We start from the raw sequence: 8,964 nt of genomic DNA on the forward strand, positions 1-8,964 counted from the left end.
AGCCTTCCATGCCTCCCTCTGCCCCAGCTACTGACTTCTCAGCCCAGCACTGATCTTCCTTGGGGCATTTCCTCTCATTGCCTTGATGCATTCTGCTCCTGATTCCAACTTCTTTACCCCATTCCCTATACAAAAATGATGTTCTGCTATGTGTGCCCTTATTTTTCCCACAAAGTCTAAAGGGGGAAAAGGGAAAGGAGAGGAAGAAGCAAGAAAGAACAGATTCTGTTTCCTATTGTAGCTCTTTGGTAACATAAATCTTTATCCCCCCAACAACAACAACAACAAAAAAATCAAAAGGCCCTTGTGCAATGTAGTGATCCAAAGGGTCACGTGCACCCCCATGTTTATAGCGGCAATGTCCACAATAGCCAAACTATGGAAAGAGCCTAGATGTCCATCAGCAGATGAATGGATAAAGAAGATGTGGTATATATATGCAATTGAATATTACGCAGCCATCAAAAAATGAAATCTTGCCATTTGCAAGGACATGGTTAGAACTAGAGGGTATTATGCCAAGCGAAGTAAGTCAATCAGAGAAAGACAAGTATCATATGATCTCACTGATATGAGGAATTTGAGAAACAAGACAGAGGATCATAGGGGAAGGGAGGGAAAAATGATAAAAGACGAAACCAGAGAGGGAGACAAACCATAAGAGACTCTTAATCTCAGGAAACAAACTGAGGGTTGCTGGAGTGGTGGGGGGTGGGAGGGGTGGGGTGGCTGGGTGATGGACACTGGGGAGGGTATGTGCTATGGTGAGCCCTGTGAATTGTGTAAGACTGATGAATCAGAGACCAGTACCCCTGAAACTAATAATACATTATATGTTAATTTAAAAAAGGCCCTTGTGCAAGCTCAGGACAAAACCATAAAGGAGGGACAAACTCTGGCTCTCTCCGAAAGCAGTAGTTGAGTTCTGGCTCTGAAGAGGCCATGGGCGCAGGCATTAACACTGACCAGAAGCTTTTGTCCATACCAACTCACTGTCCTACCAAAATGTTTTCATGTTTCATGCTGTAAGAAGAACATGAAGGAGGATATTCGAAATAAAAACTGACCTGCACTTTGGTGCTAGTTTGGAAATAAAATCACTACATATAATGTAATTTCAATGCAAAATAGTCTTAAAAAGCTACCATTGGACCACACCTCATTCATAAGTTGACTGTTGACTACGTACAACAGATCTTCTACACATTCACTGGGCTGAGCACTGTTACGTGGCGCCAGGTAGGTTGTAGTGACGAGAACACACAGGGTCTCATCCCCTGGGGAAGGAGATGACATGAATGACCTTGGGTGTGGTCTGAATGAAATCATGCGAACCCAGAGAACATCACTTGGTAGAAGAAAGTGGTTTATGTTGCTGGCTTTATATCTTGGACATGTAAAAGAAAGGTCCTACTAAGAAAAGAAATACTGATAAAAATTGTGTGTTCTGTTGAGGATTCCACTTCACACAAGACTGATAACTTCTCTTTTATTGTATCAATTTTTAATTCATCAGTTGTTTTTATTTTTTTTCCATTTCACGTTGTGTATTATAGCATCTTCAAAAATATTAGCCAATATAAAAATTTGCAAATTTCACTTTTCATTCACTTGTTCTTGAAATTCATAAAAAGATTCTGTGACATAATTTTCTTAGTAGAATGTTGACTCACATAGAAGTTATAGATTTTGTGTCTTACTTTTCTCTAAAACCTTCACCAATTCTGACTATTCTTAAGGTAATATTCTTTTCTCATCTCTTTTTTCCCCCACCTCCCACGAAAAATTATGGAAAAGCAATGAAGCAACCCTTGTAGGGGTGATTTATGATACATATCTATTGCTTCCAACTGATTTTTGTTCCATATTCTTTCAAATATTAATACCAATGTAGCTTTATAGAGCACCATAAAGTGTGAAACTTCTACTTCTATTTGCATTGTCCTAGATGATGAGGAATAGAAGCAGAAAAATGTTCACCTTTAGCTAGAAGGCTAACCTATAGCCTGCATAGTTTCGATAAGGATCAAATACATGCTGGTTGCTACATTCTTAAAGGGTCTCAGGACTGCTTGTATGTCTCACCAATAATAGTTAATATTGAGCTGATTGATAAGCACCAGGGAAACCTTGCAAAAGTAGTTTTACAAGTAGAAATTCAAAGACATTTATGATCTAACACTCCCTGCACATCTCCTCCCCCATGAGCACTAAGCATATAACTAACTACCAGTTTCATACAGTAAAAGGGCAGCTCTTTCTGCCCACAAGTCCTCTCCCTGTGCTTTAATAAAAGCACCTTTATGCACCAAAAATGTCTCGAGAATTCTTTCTTGACCGTTTGCTTGTGGACCCACATCACTAATTAAAACCAAAATGTATTATTCGCAGGTATTTTTTTTTTAAACACACATCAATACCATTGATTAACTTCTCCACATTGGAATCTAAAACCCTGATTTGATTAAGATCTAGGCTCAGTAGATCCCAAGCTGTTACAGAATGTTTCCATCACTAAACTGCTGATTGGTTCTTTTACCAATTTCAGACCAAATCTGGTTACATAACCTGTAGTAGCTACAAGAACACGACCCCAGCAGCCACATTAGAGGAGCAGTCCCTAAACCTGGAAAATGGCCTTCCTGGTACTTTGCCTCACCTTTACTTTTGTCAAGACAGCTTCCTAATGCTTTCAGTTTCTTCATGATATAATCAAGTTAGCCACAGCCACTTCACCATCTGCTGAAGGAAACAAATAACATATCATAATGCAGTCAAATTACTCTCTGAGTCATTAATCAAAGGCTTGAAGACTTTTTTTTTTCTTCCTTTGGGTTAGCCATAATAAAATTATTCTCTTATGTTCAAATTTATTCTTCTGCAAATGTAGGGTAAATTTAAATTATAAAATACTGGTTGCCATAGAGTTTGGCATGCACACCTCAGAACTGAAATTTCACTTGACCACTTGCAAGCTAAGCAATCCAGATTCCCTGTCTTCACTTTTCTCCATTCCCTTCTAAGTGAAATGCAGAGAAGCATTAAATGAAATGACCAGTCCTTAACAAATGCTACTTTCTTCCCTCCCTATGGCATCCAATCAACTTCTTTTTTTTCCCCCTTCCTCTGCTGTCCCTCTCTCCACTCCTTCAAAAAGCATGTTGATCTCTTAGATTCTGCTGCTTTTAGTACTATCCACAGTGTTTTGGGAAACTTGTCATTTAAATTAAAACAGAAGGAGGCAAACCACAAGAGACTCTTAACTCTAGGGGAAAACCTGAAGGTTGCAGGGTGGGGGGTTGGGGTAACTGGGTGATGGGCAGTAAGGAGGGCAGGTGATTCAATGAGCGCTGGGTGTTATATGCAACTGATGAATCACTAAATTCTACCCCTGAAACTAACAACACAGTATAGTATATGTTAACTAAATTGAATTTAAATTAAAAAATTTTTAAAGATTCATTTTGGAAAACCCCCCAACATTTATAAATGAATAAATCTGTATTATTGTCTAAATTAAATAAATAAATAAATAAATAAATAAATAAATAAATAAATAAATAAATAAATAAATTTTTTAAGGGAATGGGATCTCTTCACATGGCAATGACAGTTCCCAGCTATCTTCAGTAACTGAATACCCCTATTAAAAGGACAGGGTGTGCAATGTTTGTGAATTGAACATACAGTTACTCTTTATGTAAAAGAAAAACAAGCCAAATAAGGTATTGATTTCAGAAACGTAGTCCTTTTTGTCATACTTCTGTGTTTTGAAAATGTCACAAGAAAGAATTCATCCAGTAAGCTAATGCCGAATCTCAGTCTTTTGGGCTATGCCACATTTGGGCTAGTCATTTTACGAGGCGAACTTGAGAGTCCATCTATTCAAAAACATTCCCTAGCTCCCTCTCTCTCTCTCACGCCAAGTGCTGGATCTAAAGTAGGTAGGTACTTCACATAAATTTTTAAAGCCCACAAAATGTGAACCACCGATACCCACAACCTCACAGACCACTGGGGGCAAACAGACAACTAGTCAACTAAAACACATCTATTATGTACTTGGCAGAAGTAAGCATCTGGGCACCCAGCCCAGAACAAGCAAGCAGGTTGGTCAAGGAAGGATTAGTAGAAGTAAAGATAAATAGAAGTAAGATAGGAAAAGAAGTTGCGTAAAGACCTTACAGATAGACAACACTATGTGTAAAGCAAAATAATCAAAGACTGTTTTTTGTTTTGTTTTGTTTTGTTTTGTTTTACTTTTTTCCCCTCCTCTGGGAAAAATTTTAATTTTCCTCATTTTTTAAAATTTAATTTTATTTATGTTATGTTAATCACCATACAGTACATCATTAGTTTTGGATGTAGGGTTCCATGATTCATTGTCTGTGTATAACACCCAGTGCTCCATGCAGAGGGTGCCCTCTTTAACACCCATCACCAGGCTAACCCATCCCCCCAGCCCCCTCCCCTCTAGAACCCTCGGTTTGTTTCTCTGAGTCCATCGTCTCTCATGGTACCAAAGACTGTTTTGAAATGAAGTCAGGAATAGAAGCCTGGAGAGTATATGCCAAACTAAGCCTCAGGACAGGGATGTTTATCCTCAGGACTGAGAGGAGATTAAGAGATGGAATAGTGCTCACCCCACAAAAAGTGAGAAAGATCCTGGTGTATGTATGTGTGTATCAGTGTGCTGGTTATTTTCTTTTTCTAGATGATTTTTAATTGTTGTAAAAACCAACATTAGATTTACCCTCTTTATGATTTTTTAAAAGTACAGTTAAGTAGTGTGAAATATATTTGCATTGTTTTGCAACAGATCTCTGGAACTTTTTCATCCTGCAAAACTGAATCTCTCTTCCTGTTCAACAACAGACCACAAGAGAAACTGAAACAGAGAAGTTTATTTCTCACAGGTCCTAGAGCATGTACATGACATGCTTCAAGAGGCCACAGGGGGAGGTCAAGGCAGAGTGCAGACCAAGAGAGAGGCAGGACCTGGGGACATGTGTTTGTTAGGGTAGAGTGCTTTTGGGTTGCTGGATTGGGGCCAGATCGGCCAATTTAAACCAAGAGAGGGGGGTTTGGGTATGCTGCACGGGAGGCTCCCAGGGCTTAAAGTGGCCCATAAAGTATATGATACTGAAAGGTGGAGAGACTGATAAGGCTGTTGGAGAAGTCATCAGGAACTTAGGTTTGCTTGAGACTCTGCAGGCTGCTGGCATGCGCTTGAATGAAGGACCTAGGGTCAGTTTAAGGTGCCTGCAGGCCATTTGGCCCAACTAATGGATGAAGAGGCAGCAATACTGAGGTGTAGTTGAGCTAAACTCTTGACACATGTGGTAGCATGTGATGAGACTTCCTTCATTTTTAAGTCTGAGTAGTAAGTACTCCATTGTATGCATATACCACATTCTCTTTATTCTCCTATCCACTGGTGGACATTTGGGCTGCTTCCACCTCATGGCCATTGTGAATAATGCTGTGGAGAAAATGAATGTGTTCATTGAATTTTTTTGACTATTATCCAGAAATGGATAAACTTCCTTCATTATTTGTACATAGAAATGCAACAGATTTCTGTATGTTGATTTTTGAATTCTGGACTTTACCGAGTTTGTGTATGAGTTCTAGCAATTTTTTGGTGGAGCCTTTTGGGTTTTCTATATAACATATCATGTCACCCACAAATAATGACAGTCTGACTTCTTCCCTGATGATATGGATGCCTTTTATTTCTCTTTGTTGTCTGATTGCTGAGGCTAGGACTTCCAGTACTACGTTAAATAACAGAGGCGAGAGAGGACATACCTGTCTTATTCCACCATAGAAGAATAGGTCTCAGTTTTTCCCCATTGAGGATGATATTAGCTATGGTTTTTTCACCTATAGCCTTTATTATGTTGAGGTATGCTCCCTCTATCCCTACCTTGTTGAGGGTTTTTATCATGAGTGGGTGTTGAACTTTGTCAAATGCTTTTTCTGCATCTACTGAAAGGATCATATGGTTCTTATCCCTTCTTTTATTAATGTGGTGTATCAAAAAAAATTAATGTGGTATATCACATTGATTGATTCAGGAATATTGAACCACCCCTGCAGCCCAGGAATATATCCCACTTGACCTTGGTAAATGATTCTTTTAATGTATTGTTGGATTCAATTTGCTAGTATTTTATTGAGAATTTTCATATCCATGTTCAATGTGGATATTGGACTGTAGTCCTTTTTTTTAGGGAGTCTTTGTCAGGTTTTGGTATCAGGGTAATGCTGGCTTCATAGCGTGAATTTGGAAGTTTTCCTTCACATTCTTTTGAATAGTTTGAGAAGAATAGTTATTAACTCTTATTTAAATATTTGGTAGAATTCTCCTGTGAAGCTATCTGGCCCTGGACTTTTGTTTGTTGGGAGATTTTGATTCCTGATTCAATTTCTTTGCTTGCTATCAGTCTGTTCAAATTTTCTATTTCCTCCTATTTCAGTTTTGGTAGTTTATATGTTTCTGGGAATTTGTCCATTTCTTCCAGGTTGTTCCAATTAGTTGGAATATAGTTTTTGAAAATATTCTCTCATAATTGTTTGGCTTTATTTTGCAAATTTAATTACAATAAATCTTTGTGTTGGCCTGCTTCTGCTGATTTTGATGGAAGCTCTCTGTGCCTCCTAGATCTGGATATCCGTTTCCTTCTGCAGATTAGGGACATTTTCTGCTATTATTTCCTCAAATAAATTTTCTTCCTCTTTTTCTCTCTCTTCTTCTTCTGGGGCTCCTATGATACAAATGTTAGTACGTTTGAGTCACTGAGTTCCCTAAATCTGTTTTTGTGTTCCTTAAATCTTCTTTCTCTCTTTTGTTCAGCTTCATTATTTTCCATAATTTTATCTTCTATATCACTTATTCATTCCTCTTCTTCCATCCTTGTGATCATTATTACATCCAGACTATTCAGAATGTCAGTTGTATATTTCATTTCTGACTATATATTTTTTTAACTCTTTTATCTCTGTGGTAAGGGCCTTCCTGAAGTTTTCCATTCTTTTCTCAAGCCTGATGAGTATCCCTAAGGCTATTGCTTTGAATTCTGGATCAGGCATATTACTTCCATCTGTTTCGATTAGATCTCTGGTCATGATCTTATCTTGTTCTTTCCTCTGGGATGAATTCCTCTGTTTTGGCATTTTGTCTAGGTCTCTGTCTTCTTCTGTGTGGTAGAAAGGCCTGTTAGGTTTCCTTCTCCTGAGAGTAATAGCTTTATGAAGAAGAGGTCATCTAGGGTCCAGGGCCTGGCACTTCAGGGAGTGTCTCTGGTGTGTGCACGTGTGTTCTGCTCTGTCCCTCAGGACAATCATCTGCAGGGGCTCTCCTTACCTGCAGTGGGCAGTGTTGAACCTTGGCCAGAGTGTGGCGAGTTTTAATTAGGTGTGCTATGATCTGCTTCTTAATGAGACCTGATGCTGTTTTCACTAGAACTGAAGCCTTGCAGAACTCTATGGTCAGTAGAGGATATGCGTGCGGGGGTTTGTGCTGGTCTTCCGGGAGAGGGGCATAGTGCTGGTCTTTAGGCACACTTGCCATAGCAAAAAAGCACCTGCAGAGCTCAGGGGCCGGAGCTTGGTGTAGGCAGGTTAGGCAGACTGTGTTGGCACAGTGCTGTTTACTGAAGTTGGTTTAGGCTGAAGGGCAGGCGAGGGAAATGGTGTCCCTGGAGAGGCGAGTCCCTGCTCGCTGCACTCAGGGAAACACTTTCAGAGGAGTGAATAATTTCCCCTCGTGGGTCACAGGTGTTTTTCGGATCGCTGATTTCACACTGTCTGTCTCTGGGTCACTTGCCTGCCTGGAGCAGTGCAGTGCACTTTGGGTTCTATCCCAGCCAAGCCTGCTGACTTTTTAAAATTCCAGACTTCAGGGACCTGGTGTGGTGGGGACCTGTGCTGGCCCTCTGGGGGAGGGTCTCACCATGCTGGCACTGATGCAGGTTTGACCCAGAAGGGCAGTTGCTCCAGAGTGCAGGGCGTGCGATTTGGAACAAGCAGGCTAAACAGTGGTGTCCAGTTAGCTGCCCTCAACAAGTATTTCTGTGCCTATGCCAAGGAGCAGGGGAGTATAATGGCAGTTGCCAGTTCTTTTGTCCCCAGAGAGGCAATGCCACCTCTCAAAGATGCACTCCAAAAATAACAGTCTCTACTTGTGTGCCCCAGGCAATCCTCAGATCATGCTATCTGCCCCAGTATTTGTGTGCCTTCTTACTCTTCAGGAGTAAGGCAATGTCCTCAGGTCTCTGTCCCAGCCAAGTCCACTGACCTTTAAACCTCCAGTCTTTGAACCCCATTGGTTGCAAAAACTCATGAAAAATGTTGCCTCTCATTTTCCCAGTCAATGGCTTTGGGGAAGTGTTCTTGTGCAATTCCTCGTGCACGTCTCTCTCTCTCTCCTTTCTCTGTGATCAGGACTCCCTCCCCTCCACAGCATTTGAGATCCTTTTCTCCCCCAAAACCATGTCTTTGCATCCTACCTCCTCTATGCAGCCTCTTCTCTCCCTTTAGTTGTGTAGTTTGTTGTCAGTACTCAGGTCAGTTTTACGGGTATTCAGAATGATCTGATAGTAGTCTAGCTGTGCTCTAGGGGTGAGACCATTGTAGAGTCCTCCTACTCTGCTGCCATCTTTCTCCAAAGGCCGTGTTCTGAGTCTCAGAGACTACAGCCTGTTCAAGCCTTTCAGGCATTTTTTGTGACCCACTCCAAAGGGCAGAAGGAGAGAAATTTCAGGACAAAATTCACAGGTAAGAAATCTTGGTGGTAGTTTCCTGTGGCACTTGCAGCTCAGCCCAGGCAACGGCTCCTCCATGTGGGTTTTGTGAGATCACATTGCTAAGCAGCAGAAAGAAAGTCTCAGATTGAATGAGCAGTGGTACATAAATTGTAGATTAAAAGTGGACGCAAAATCACCAAGTGTGCTGAGTTTG

At 40.6% G+C, this 8,964-nt stretch overlaps 1 pseudogene; it reads right to left on the minus strand.

Annotated features, from left to right (window-relative positions):
• Window positions 1-7,576, minus strand: part of LOC114211991 (bis(monoacylglycero)phosphate synthase CLN5-like) — a 39,251-nt pseudogene extending 31,675 nt beyond the window's left edge.
• Between the last annotated feature and the right edge of the window lie 1,388 nt (window positions 7,577-8,964).

The sequence above is a fragment of the Eumetopias jubatus genome, unplaced genomic scaffold (assembly GCF_037043125.1).
Source record: "Eumetopias jubatus isolate StellerSeaLion01/CBP00866 unplaced genomic scaffold, mEumJub1_p1.0 scaffold_3, whole genome shotgun sequence".
NCBI classification, from domain to species: Eukaryota; Metazoa; Chordata; class Mammalia; order Carnivora; family Otariidae; genus Eumetopias; species Eumetopias jubatus.